Source organism: Falco naumanni, chromosome 4 (assembly GCF_017639655.2).
Source record: "Falco naumanni isolate bFalNau1 chromosome 4, bFalNau1.pat, whole genome shotgun sequence".
NCBI lineage: Eukaryota > Metazoa > Chordata > Aves > Falconiformes > Falconidae > Falco > Falco naumanni.
This window is the reverse complement of record NC_054057.1, coordinates 59,743,586-59,757,894: the sequence shown is the minus strand read 5'-3', so window position 1 is coordinate 59,757,894 and position 14,309 is coordinate 59,743,586.

The window sequence follows — 14,309 nt, the reverse complement described above, 5'->3', positions numbered from 1 at the left end:
CACAGGTGTTCTGCCTTGGGAGACCCAAGGGCAGGAGTGTCAGGAGTGGTTCAGGGGAGGAGGTGGTAGTGGCTCCCCAGGGCATCCATCACATCGCTCCTCTGAGGGTTTGGGTTGGGTGCGCTTTGGTTTAGGAATGATCAAGGGCTGTCACTTATGGCAAGCCACAGGAATTTTGGTTACCAAACAGCCTTGGTGCTGTCCCAGCCCTGATGCGTTGCATCATAACTTAAGGACCAAATTTGAAGTCTTTCTGTAAAAAAGCCTAATTAGGATAGTGGGAGCAGACCAGATTTGTTTGTTGGTTTCTGGATTTGAGCTGTCATCTTCTACTCTTGGCGGGTTCCTGTTGTTGCTGTTTTGGACTCATGTTTTTGAAGTTAATTTTGGGGACGCTGCAAGAAGCTTCCCCCCACCCCTCCTTTTTTTTATTTTACATAGAGAAGAGGATTTCCAAAGCACTGTAATTTAGAAGATCATTAGAAAAACATCCGCCCACTGAGTGGTATTGCTGGTTTTATTCAAACGCAGCTTGGTTGCTTTGATACTTGTTCCAAAACACCTGTAATGGAATAGTTGCAACTATTTTAGTGTAACTATGTTGGCAACTTCCCTGCAGAGATACTTTGGAAAACAGTCGCAGTGAAATGTTTTCCTGGTAGCCTGTTACCCCTGAATTAGTCTGATAACATTTGGTATTTTATGCTGATTTTTAAATAATATTAACTGAAAGTATTTGAAATACATATTAGGCTGACCTTTGTTTAGTTGTTTAGTTTAATTGTACTGCTCTGATTTGAATAATAGTCTCATATAAAAATGAAAACACTGTGTTTCCACAGTGCTAACTCATTAAACTTACTGAGGAGATCTTTGATTTCTAGCCGATGAATCATGCTGCGTATAGATCAATACATAGTTCAAGAGTGTTGGGTTGCAAAAGATACACAGCCTCAGTAAGTAGTGAGCTCATTTAAATACTCTTGAATTAGTAGTCCTAAAAGAAGCAGCATTCTTTTGCACTGTTTAAAGAACAAATTTTGCTGCATTGTATTTGTCTGAAAAATCAGTGCTACTGCAAATGGATTATAAACAAATGTAAAACTAAAATGTTTATTTGCTTAGGATCAGTGTGAAATGCAGAAGATAGACATCCAAATTGGAGAAAATAGATTTATTATAAAGATCTCAGTCTGACTGCTAAAAGGGAAGCAATGAACAACTGACATTGTTCATAAGGTGTGTTTCAGAAGTGACAAGTGTTTATGTATGTCATCTCAGTTTGCTCTCTCATGTGTTGTCCCAGAAGTGGATCTCTCTCAACACTGGTGATACAAGGAGTGCTACTTCACCAGCTGTTGCAATTTTCTTCCTTGTAGCAGAGCCATCGCCTGCCTTCTAAATTTTACTAAAAAACACTATTTTATATTATATACGTGAGTAACTTCAGATTATATTACTTCTGCAGTTCCTTGTGGTATAGATTTCCCAGATCCTTGTGGCTTGGGTAAGTCATTACTGATGATAATAGGTAACTCAAATGCAGTTTCTCTCCCCACTCCCTGTGTTTATGACCTTCCTAGTCTGTGGTAGTGGCTGAAAAATGTCTCTGACAGCAAACCATTAATGTTGCAGGGTAAAAAAAGCTGGAGATCTCCAACAAACTGCGAACTTGAATGTGAGGTTGGTAGATTTTTTTTCTTCTTTTAGCATAGAAGACATCAACATGAAGTCTTAACTCACTGCCATGGGTTTATTGTTTTGCTTTGGGTGGTTTTAAGAAAATTTAAAAAGTAGCAGTACAATATTTAATAGTTGTTTATTCTTTTTTTTGCAGATCTGTGTACAAATCAGGACCCACTGTAGTCTCTACTGATTTTCACACCAGTGACAGGGAGAGAGATGCCTGTAGCGAGGATATGTGGGCTCGAATTGCAAAAACAGTGTTAAGAAAAAATTTGCTTGAATGTTTTAAAAGTTGTGTATGTTTTGAGTGCAACAGTGCATGTGTGTTGGAACAAATGTCAGCAACTGGCTACAAAGTGACTGACAGCTCACAAATACACCCCAAATCCACATTTGCTGTCAATTTTGCATACTCAAGCTTCAGGTTTCTCAAGGCAAAGGGATTTCTCTCCTTTTCTGTTTCCTCCTTTACATGCATGATTGCATTAAAGCTCAGGTTTCCTGCTGCCTGTTCACTCACAGATGTTCATGCGCATTCTGATTTACAGAGAGAATTTATTATGACATAAGTTTTAACCTTGGTGACAAACTTGTTTTGAGAAATGTAGATGAGATTCAGAGCTACTAGAAGATGCTTGGTTATATTCCCATCAGTAATTAAAATACAGTGTGTCTTCTGTAGCTAGGAGTGAGTTTTGAATCTCACGTAGGCTATGTTGCATACATAGTCATTTAGCTAATCCTCTTCTATAAACCCCTACCTTGCTAGCTCTCAGGAACTATTTCTGATCTCTCTCGAATCTTGCTGTGCTACAGACATACTGAATGAGAGAGAGGTCATTCTGCTTTTCGTGGGGTTGAAGATGACTTGTCAGTTCTTGATGTGAATAAGGAAGAACTCAAGATCTGCTTGAGTTTAAGTCAATAGAGTTGTGTCAGTGTGGCACTAGAAGCTTGTGGATTATACCCAGTACAGGGTGGACTATAATCACTTGGAGTGAAAAATAAAGACTGCTGAAGATGTATCAGAACTTTAAGCAATGATGAGTGGGTTTAGAGGAGCAATCTAGCTGATTTGGTAGGGTAGTACTTTATTATTTGTGTGGTCTGCAAGTCCATTTTCAACAAATGCATAACCTGTTAGCATTGAGATTGTAACGCAGAAGGTGATTTTTGCGTTATCCTGTTAGATCACTGGTATAGCAAAGCTTGTAGGGCAATTCCATCAAAACTCAATGTCCAAAAGAACAAACAACTTGTTAACGAGGGATTAGCCAAAAGAAGTCACAGGTATTAATGGGGGAAATAAAATCTGTCTTGCTCATGTCAGGGGTTTTTATCAGGATACGTGAATGAATGGTGCATTTTGATATGGTGACCACCTGAAAGAAACAGGGATGGAGGTGTGGCTAGAATTCACTCTGTGATTTACACAGCCTTCTTGATTTCTTTATAGAGTAAGTTACTACACTCTTGCAGATCTTAGACCTGTGTTCATCCAACATAGTGCATGAGCAGCTCTTGGGAATGGTGTTCTTTTATTGTCTGTGCTACTGGTGCTTTCCAAACAGGACAGTTTGTGTCAGCTGAGACCACTATTAAGCTGAGAATGTATGGTAGCAACAGCTTCTGTTTTCCCTCTGTTCACTGTAGGCATCATTGATCAGTAAGCAAAGTTATATTCCATTTTAATTGGAATCACTTCAAAATTCAGTCTGACTATCCAATTTACGTTTTGAAGACAGTTGCCGGCAGCAATTGAGAAGAAAAGCTGGTCTGAGGATTTATAGGTGTGTAAGTGAAGGCCTTCCTGGATGCTTAATAACCCTTTAAATTATTGATCTGGGTTCCAGCTGAGGAGAATATAAGGACTGAATTCTGCTGTGATATGGAAAGAAATTGCCTTACTAGGATTATAAATCCTTTGTGCAGACACTATTTTTTTTTCAAGTTTGGATGTGCATCCTGTTTTGACATAACCACACAAAAGCTCTGTAAGTGCCACTGACTACAACCAAGAGTTGTATAAATAATTTATGAATATATATATCATTAGATAACTTGCAAAAATATTGTCTCAGAGTTTAAGGAAACACTTAGGTACAAAAGCCAAGCTTGCCCTGGCATGTAGATCAAATGACACAAAGTCACCCCCCAGGTATTTTAGGAGTGACTGCAGGAATCTGTAAATCTGATGACACTCATCCATGTTCACCAGGGAGAAGAAGGAATACACTCTCGGAGAGTTTTAAGCATTTAACACAGGAAGATTAAAGATTATCCTAATTCTTAATTTTTATAAGTTGTGCAATGTTAATGCCATTGCTATTTCAATACAAAGATATTCTTATGATTGAAATATGAAGTATTGCCACTGTTTATCTTTTAAGTGAAATTGCTCTTTTAATAGGTCCCTTTCAGGAGAGCAGATTTCAATTAAAACTTAGTGCTTGCTCTTTCCTTTTTTTCTGAGGCACCTTTGCCTGCCTTCCAGAGCATAATGGTAAAACCCAAACCCAATTATTTCTGCTTCCAAATAATTTACAAAAATAAGGTAATTTTAATACAGCTAAAATAATTAAGATAGCTTTTTTAAAAAAAACAACACCACAACACCTGATTGTTGCCCTCTGATCTAAATCTTCCCTTACCTATCAACTGGTATATTTATAACCACTTTTCTTAATTCAGAGCTGAGAATGCCCCTTCTCTGCCAGGTTTGGCCTTTGACACAGGTAGTGGTCATAACTGGGTTGTACTTGGATAGCTTGAGAATAGCGGTGTTGGAAGAAATTAGAGGTTAGACGTCAGTATTGGCTTCTCCAATGTGTCCAAAATAAGTAATAGATAGGGCATGCACTCAGTTCGGTAATCCCTGGAAAGCAGAACTCACCTCATCCAATAATAATGTAGTCATGAAAGCTTTATTTTTGAGTAGAACATTCATTGTCATTGATCACAGGGCAGTGTCTTAACAGGAAGGAAAATGCTGTCTCTGAGGCTACAAGTGCTGCTTGTGATCAAGAGAGGCAGAGAAAAGGCTGAGGTGACACTCAAGCATATTTTTTGGGTACCCGTCTATCCACAGCTGGACAGTGCTGATCTGTAGGCACTGGGATGAACTGAGTCACTGGGCAAGGTCTGCAGAAAGCTTGGGGTGAGGAAATAAAACAATTTTATCAATCCTGACAACTCTTCTGTAACTGAAACCACTACTAAGAGATGTTATGCATATGACTAGCTTAGAGCATCCATCTAATCCCATTGACATCAGTGGGTACTACCTGCGTACCTACAAATAGACATTACTTTTAGGTAACTTTCTGAAATGGATTGAACTTCTTGTGTAAAAGAAATTCTGTAAGGCAAATCAGCCTCTAACCTCTGACATCCTACTGTTGTCTGCGTATTCACATACAAAAGCTTCTGACAGTCTCCCTGATCTCTTGTTGAGATTGCTGACTGTGTGTGATCCAAGGTAATTGTGTATTAAGATCTTCACTCAGCAAAGTTGTCCACAAACAAAAGAGTGCTTGCGTCAGGATTAAATCCCAATTTATCCAGTGTAGTACCTTTTATAGCATGGTTAAAACCTTGCTGGGTAGAAGGCAAAAGCTACCAAACTACTGTTGCTCTGTGATACATGTAAATGCTTCTGGATCTAAACCTTCAGGAGGATGGTGGTTGGTCAGGGAGTGACACTGCTTGTTGCAACACCCCCCCCCCCCCCCGCACTTTAAGAATGTACAGTGTTTTCAGAAAGGATGGCATATTTAAAGATAGGGAGTTGTAGCAGAGGGGAAGTGATGGAAAAGAAGAAACGCAAAGAAAGATATATGTGGGAGGCATGGCGAGAGCTTAAAAGCAATGGAAGAGTTTTTGAGAAACAGTTCTATGAAAAAAACACCACAGTGACTTGTTTGTACAAAGTATTATTTAGCTATGGCAACTGCACTGCCCTCAGTGGAAAAGTAGTAAAGCTGGTGTCTGTTGCTAGCAGCGTGACTTTTTTCTTCATGGAGAGAATAAATCCATGGAGAAACTAGGGAAGCCTTATTCTCGGAGCAGGGAGGTTATTCTCTTAACATCAAAGGTGACCCACATAATATTCAGGAAGTACTAAGACAGCTTTCATGGACAGATTTAAAGGGGAAACCTCCAAGAAACATATTCTAAAAGAAGAGCTGGTAATGGTTTTAAACTGCAAAAGGGGAGATTCAGACTAGATGTAAGGAAGAAATCTTTTTTACAGTGCAGATTGGCGAGGCGCCAGCACAGGCTGCCCAGAGCAGCTGTGGGTGCCCCAGCCCTGGCAGTGCCCAAGGCCAGGCTGGACGGGGCTGGGAGCCACCGGGGCTGGGGGAAGGGGGCCCTGCGCGTGGCAGGGGTGGGACTGGGGGGTCTTTAAGGGCCCTTCCAACCCCAACTGTTCTGTGATATCTGATCAGCTCATGGGATCATAACATAAAATAACCAAGAGTGTAAGGGACTTCTGAAGTATCTCCTCCTGTCCAGGCTCAAAGCAGGGCTGGTTTCACAGCTCAGAGCCTCATCCACTCCGATTCTGCCTACCTCTGGGTATCCCACTCTGGGCACGTGTTCCAGTGCTGCACCCACCTCAAAAGGAACTTTTCCCCCCTTTGTACGCATTTCAGGTAAAGGTGAGTTTGAGTTGCACTCAGAGAAATGGTGATGCTCTTGTTTAGAGCGGAGCTGGGGTAATCAAGAAAAGTTTGTGTACTATTCAGAAAACATGGGTGTGACTGTGCTGTCCTAGCTGTGGATTAGGTGCTCTAAAAGACAGTGTGTGCCTGCACAGAGCTGAGCACAGATACTCAAACTAAGGCATGAAATAAAATCCAAATAGCAAGTGATTTAAGAATTAAAAAAATAATTTTGAGGTTATATAAGGGATAGGAAAAGATTGATTAATGATTGGTTGAATGCTCAGTAAAGCAGGAGAACTGTTAAAAAATTTTGGGATTTATTTTTGCATGCTACAAAGCAGGCTGCAACCAGGTGTGTATCATAGTTGACGCCTGTAACAAAGGGATAAATACTTCTGTCTCTAACAGGTAAGAAATTAATTAGAAAGTGCAAAACCAAAAAATGTTTTAAGTTGGGCCGGACCTCATGAAGTTTGTTGTAGAGTATTTGTGGTATTCCGGATGGCGAGGAGATCTGAGGTGATGGTAGTAATGAAACCCTTGATGGTGGCCAGCATGCCAGAGGATCGGTGAAAGGTAAGAGTACTTCTGTCTTGAAAATAGGAGAGAAAAAATAAAAGGGGGGGGGGGGGGGGGGGGTGTTTGGCGTGCAGAACCTAAGATAATTATAGACCAGGTATTTAGAATTCCAGTCCCAGAAAGATACTGGAACAAAAGTAAAAACCTTAAAAGTACTGAGAATGTGCTGAAGAGGAGAGCCACAGTTAACCTGTAAGAAGCTTTGTCAGTCCAATCTGTCTCCTATATGGCAGTGTGTTAAACAGAAAGGAAACAAAGTAATGCAAATTGAATTAAAAAATAAATAACTTGTCACTCTATGACAAGCTTGTAAACAGTTTAGGAACATGATCTAGAATTATGTGCTGTAGAATGGGTGCAGAGCTTTATTCAGTGTGTGGTTATTGAAGATTTAATGTCAAAATGGAAGGATTTATCAAGCAGAACCAGACAGGCTGTGCCATCTGATAATATTTTTACTGGAAATCTGACTTTGGCTGGGCCTCTTGAGACTTTGGTAAGTCAAGCTTAAAAGTTCCACAATCACAAATGTATGAATGAAAAAAATATATGAAGTTCTCTGAAAGGGTTAAAAAATATAGTGCTCAATGACAGCATAGGAAAGTGCTGCTGATGACCAGTTCTGTGAAGGATTTGGGGATTCTTGGGAAGCACAAGTGGATTTTGGATAAGCAACACCCGGCTGTTTTGAAATAGGCAAGAATCCATAATGGGATGTACCAGAGATGTGCTGCTGCCTAAGTAATCCTTCTGATCTTCCCTAGTAAGGCAGCAGCCGGAGGGCTGTGCCGGGGTTTGGTCCTCGCTCTTCTGGAGTTAGTCCAGCTGAGAGTGAGGGAAATGATCCGCAGGTCAGAAATGAATTAGGGGCATTCAGGGCAAAGAGGAGTGGAGATAGCGGTCTTCAAACATCTCTGGGCAACCAGCCAGAATGGAAGGGCACCATGTGTCTTTCCTGTCCAGGGTCTATGGTGTTAAACTACAAATTTTAAAATTTACGAATTTCGTTTAAATTAGCTACATAGAAGTTAAGAGCAGGAAAGCACACCAAAAAAAAAAAAAAAAAAAAAAAAAAAGATGTAAGAACCTTTACAAGGTTTTTGGAAGCCTCTAACACCAAGCCAGGTAAACGTGTCACTTGTGCTTTTTTGTTGTCTGTTCACAAATCAGTTTTTCCTAAAATTCTGAAAAGCTGCCTTTAAAAAAACAAATCAACCCAGCACATCTGTTCTTTAACTCAATATAATACTTAGATTTGCCTTCTTAAAGTATTAATTTTCTGTCCCCCATGACTCTATTAATTGCCATTGCCAGGCATATTTAACCTTTTTGCTGGGGGGGGGGAATATGCTCCCTTACATTAGCAGTGCTTTAGGGAACTGCTAGTGATCTAGTGATGCTTAACGCCGAATTAGGCGATCTTATCTATCAGAAATAGATGCAGTAAGAAAAATAGCTCATGTTGTCTGTGGGTTATTTGTGTCTAAAATTTTTATTAGCATTGATTTTTTTTTGCTGAATTAATGTTAGATGGGGAGACAAAATATCAGGATTTATTTTAGTTTTCTTCAAAAACTGAATAAATACACCAGGAAGAAGAAATGGTGTCAGCTCTTAAATTTTTGTGCATTATCATATGGGAAGAAAATTGAATTCTCCTGCAGGGAGAAGCAGGAATCCTTTTGACAAAATCCTCCCATTTTATGCAAAAAATGTAGAACTTAAGAGGAATATTGAAATAAGACCTAATGCCTCAGGCCTTGCTAGTTATAGTAATTCAAAGAATTTAATTGATTCCTGGAGTAAAATGAAGCACAGCTTGTTTCAGTGTCTGTAAACTATGGTTAAATCCATTTGGCATCATTTTACTTTTAACTTAAGAGTTTAGATGAACAATTTTGGAGCTCAAAAATACAGTTTTCCAAGTGCAAAGAAAGATTTTTCTGTATTTTAAAACTGCATGGGTATAAGTTGCTATTTAAATCACATTTCCATGATGTTTGGAGTGGGAAGAAAAAAAATGTATGGCTTTTTGAAGTACAAGAAGGGACTAATATTGTGCCTGATGACATTTTATTAGTTTTCATTCAAATTCAGATTCCTTCAACCCTTTAATCATTCTCTCTGTAAATTCAAACTTTTATTAGCTCGTCATACACAGATTTTCCTCTCTCTTAAACCTATGACATGTTGTAATTCCTGAGTAGATGAATAACTCATTGATACTGTAGATACTTCAGTTCATCTCATTTTGAGTGACCTTTCAGGGTATCCTGGGCAGTCCACTCATGTCAAGATCATAAGGACAAGTCACAGCATCCTAAAAGGGGTCACTAGTGCGAGAACAGGGGTTGGTTATCACTTGTCTGCTTCGTGCCTAGAGCGTGTAGTCCTGAGAAACGGCAGGCACCCTAAGGTGAGCTGCAAGGAGCTTACAGTTAAATGATAGAATCCCAGAACGGTTTGGGTTGGAAGGGCCCTTAAAGACCCCCCAGTCCCACCCCTGCCACGCGCAGGGCCCCCTTCCCCCAGCCCCGGTGGCTCCCAGCCCCGTCCAGCCCGGCCTTGGGCACTGCCAGGGCTGGGGCACCCACAGCTGCTCTGGGCAGCCCGTGCCGGCGCCTCGCCGCCCTCACAGGGAAGGATTTCTCCCTCAGCTCTGATCTCCATCTGCCCTCTCTCAGCGCAAAGCCGTTCCCCCTTGTCCTGGCGCTGCAGGCCCTTGGGAAAAGCCCCTCCCCAGCTTCCTCGCCGGCCCCTTTGGGTGCTGGAAGGTGCTCCAGGCTCTCCAGGAGCCTTCCCTTCTCCGGGCTGAACAGCCCCAGCGCTCCCAGCCCGGCTGCACAGCAGAGGGGCTCCAGCCCTCTGGCCATCTCCGTGGCCTCCGCTGGCCCCGCTCCAACAGGTCCGTGCCCCAGAGCTGGATGCAGCACTGCCGGGGGGGGGGGGGTGTCTCATGAAAGTGGAGTAGAGGGGGAGAATCCCCTTCACCTGCTGGCCATGCTTCTTGTGAAGCATCCCAGGACTCAGGTAGTTAAATGATGAGATAAATGCTCCATGACAATATGCCAACGGGGGGGGGGGGGGGGGGGGGAGGTGGGGCAATCTGGACAAGGATCCTCTTTCCCATTAGGTAAAGAGGTGACAACGTGCCAGGACATTAAACCCAATTTGTGTTCTTTCTCCTCGTACCATATGAAGCATTGTCCTCCCACTGTTTTGCACCATCTGCTGACCAAAGTATGTTTAAAAGCCTTCCTTAAAACAAGCACCAGCTTCCACATGTCTCACTTTCTGGCTAAAGGCAAAATAAAAAGATGGGTTTTGTTCATCTCTCTAAAAGGCACCAGATGAACCACGGAAACAAGCTGCACACCTGGAAGCCCTTCCAAAAATGTGCCTTTATTTCAAAAGTGAACAGGGTCAGAGATGGTGGTTTGGAAGCCAGGCAGAGGCTTTTGTCTCGTCATCACAGGGTTCCCAAGTGGAGTGGGTGCAGTTGCATTTGCTTTATAATTAGCATCTCCAGATAGTGATTACTGTGTATTAATTACTAATCCTTTTTCAAGGTTCTGGTGGTGGAGCCTGCATGGTGTTCATTCTTGATGTCTAGCTGTATGGTGGAGAATTTTTTCTAGGATTTGTTTTGTTTTTCAGAGAAGCTCAGCCATGTGAGTCCGGCCATCAGTTACCAATAGTCATTGAGCTGCTAATCACAGAGGTGAAAATGGAACTGTCCTGGCTTTGTAATTGTAGTGTGTGCAGGTGGACCCTTATACACATTACAAAAAAAAAAAAAAAAGTGGCATGGGTAAAGTGTTGTTTTCGAAGCTCATTTTTGAGGACAGCAATGTGTTGTAAAGACAATGTTTGCTCATTTAATCCCGTAAGAATCCACCTCATGCCTCTGGCCATCAATGTGCCCTGTGGTTTGCTGGATCTTGTAGTGTGGGGAAGTGAAAGCAGGTGTCTGGGTTTTGGCTGGGGTAGGGTTAATGTTCTTCTCAGTAGCTGGTACAATGCTGGGTTTGGGATTTAGTATGAGAATAATGTTGATAACACGCTGATGTTTCAGTTGTTGCCAAGTGATGTTTAGACTAAGTCATGGACTTTCCAGTTTCTCATGCCCTGCCAGTGAGGAGGCTGGGGGGGCACAAGAAGTTGAGAGGAGACACAGCCAGGACAGCTGACCCGAACTAGCCAAGGGGATATTCCATGGCGTAGAATGTTGTGCTCAGTATATAAACTGGGGGGAGAAGAAGAAAGGGGGTGCACATTCAGAGTGATGGTGTTTGCCTTCCTAAGTCCCCATTACGCGTGCTGGAGCCCTGCTGTCCTGAGGAGGCTGAGCACCTGCCTGCTGATGGGACATGGTGATGAACTCCTTGGTTTGCTTTGCTCCTGTGTGCAGCTTTTGCTTTCCCTGTTAAACTGTCCTTACCCATGAGTTCTCACACTGCTGCTCTTCCGATTCTCTCCCCCATCACGCTGGTGGGGAGCAAGTGAGCAGCTGTGTGGGGCTGAGCTGCTGGCTGGGATTAAACCCTGAAGCAAGGTTGCTTCATGGGGGCTGGAGAAAATTTAATTTGCTTTGGCTTGCTCCAGCTGGGACACTGATTTATTCTAAGTTTCACGTTGGGGATAGACCTTAAAGTGCAAAGCAGGACTTGATAGGAGATAACTTCTTTTAACGTTCAGCTGGTGAGCAAATCATCCTGTTTGGAAATGAAGTGGCATTGATTCAAAGACGTGCTCAGTTTTGTTACTAACAAAACTTGGGCAGCCTTTCTGTGTCTTTGGGAGGTCTTTGTAGGTTTGTTGGTAGCTATCTGCTATTCCACCTGCAGCTGAAACTTTAAACTGTCTTCAAAACAGAGGGAAGAACTGAGCAGAATGGCCAGTATCTTTAAAAGGGGAGATGGGTTTCACAAGGCTGTCCCTAAACATCAAATAAAGTTACTCAGCCAATGCACAGGCAGTTCAGATGTCACCTGAGATCCAGGTATCTTTTTTTCCTATTGATCCTAAAACTTTATGGTTGGTTTTGACCCACTCTGGGTAAATTCTGACTCAAAAGGAGTGGGGAGCATGAGGCACTAGCATGCCACCTTTCTGCAGTGTCCCAAGTTTGGTCACCAGTGAGCAGCATGTTGCTTATGGTTAGATTTGAGAGGTGGTGGGTCCTTCTATCTTCCTCGTCAAAGAGCTGCCAGTGAACACTACTCTTTCTCTTCCGCCTTTGGAAGATGATGGTATATCACACTTGCTGTGGCTTTTTCTCTTCCATCCCTGGACCCATTGTCCAGCAGGTGACATCCCTGCTCTCAGCAGGTCACTGCATGGGATGAAAGATGAGCTGCTTCTAGACCAACCACTGCCCAGCAAGAATCTGTGGAGAAACCAGCTCTAGGACAGCTTGAATGTCTCCTGCTAGCCAGTGTCCTTGTCCTTAATCATCCAATTGTATTAAGTTAATGATGTCCTCCTGATCCTACTCATCCTCACCTTCTCCTCAAGCTCTGCTTTCAAGGAGATCCCACCAGCACTCAATTCATGCTGGATCTCTTCCACATTTCATTTTTCAGTAGTCAAATGCCCTGTGAACCCAATGCAAGACTCAGAGGCTTCAAGAGTTGCACACAGGAGGAATCTCAAGGCAGAAACGGCCCTTCCTCTGCCCTGATAATAGGACACTGTAGCTGCTGTGGTTCCCTGTTTGTTCCCTCTGATTCTTTTCACCCCCCTGCTTTCAAAATCTCAAATAAAATTGCCTTTTGCTCTCCTGCTGCTGTTTTTGTGCCACTGAAAACTGGGTGAGCACAACATACTGTTGTATGCTGATCCACACCCTTGGACTGTGCAGCATGTTATCTGCTTTGTTTACTGCCAAAAATAAGCTTGTATTGTAGTTTACTCCTGATAGTCGAGCAGAGGTAAAGTGGTTGTGGGGGAGCCTGCTGGACGCTGTTCTAGCTCCTGTATCGTTAGCAGGAATGACATTTAAATTCAAAGTACTTGAGCCTCAGAGATGCGATGTATGTGCAACTCGTGCCATTTTTGCAGGCACTTCAGATTCATGTGGCAAAAACGTAGGGAGAGATATTACGTGCAGAAAGGGAGAGAGAGACTAAGGTTTATTAACTTGCTGTTTATTCACCATTGTAACAACTCTTGCCTGGGAGGTTATAAATAAACCTACTATTGATCTGATGCCTTTGGAAAAGAATTCCTGTCTAGCATGCGACGCTGATAAGTTGGCAGCAGCCTGTTCCTGAGTCCCCATGTCACATTTATCACTTGGCTTTGGGATGGACCCTTGAGGAGTGGTTCTGACCCACCCTGTCACCACAGCCTGTCGTGTCCCCCCCCAGACATCCCAAACATACACACTTCTGATGGTTTCCCCCCCGCCATCTCCTGCTGCTGGATGGTCCCAGTGAGTCCCTAAAACGATGCCCTTTCGCCTCTCTCCTGCAGGAAACCTAATCTCCCCAGCAAATGACACCCAGAGCTATTTTGGAGCTGGACTGCAGAGGGGAAAGCAAAGCACGTCAGCAATTTGACTGGAGGAGGACAACCCAGCAGAGGGGTGGGGAGCGGGGGCGGCACAGCCTAACCCCGAGCAGCAAAGCCACTGCCAGGGGACTTGGGGAGACCTTCTGCCGCACATCACTGCCATCGCTGGGGTTTCTGTTTTATTTTCCTGGAGGGGAAAGGGGGGGGGGGGGAACAAAAACCAGCATGGTCTCCCCATGTCCCCTGATCCCTTTTTCCCCCTTCCCCCTTCTGTCATCTCAGTAGGAATTGGCTTTTTCCTTACCCTGCCCAGAGCTTTGTTTCTCCTCAGACTCAGACAAGACTCCAGGTAAGACCTAAAGAGAAGTGGACTTGGGGACGCTGGTATCCAGCAGAAAGTGGAGTGTTGTTTGTAGCCGAGGGAGGGATGAGGTTATTTCTGTGTCTGCTGGAGTGTGTCTTGCTTTGTGAAACCTGTGTGAAGATGGAGCTGAAGGTACAGGTAGTAAATCCATCCTTCTTCTCCTAACTGAATATGGATTGCTTTGCTTAATTACTTCTGGCCATGTTATCACAAGGGCAAAGATCAATCTCCAGAGAATAGGAGAAAAAAGAGGAAAATCAGATTTAAAGCTGTTGACTCTGCTGAATACATTTTGTCCCCAAACTGGAGATGGCAGTATGCATGGAGAGCCTGGAAAAATCATGGTTCCTGTGGAGCGGTGGCACCAAGGAGTGTTTTCAAAGCTTTTATTTTCAGGGCATAATTTCAGTGCTACTTTTCTCTTCAGCAAGGGCTTTTTTTCCTCTGAGCTTCTCTCCGGTGTCAATACCAATTGACACTGCAACCCCCCACTCTCC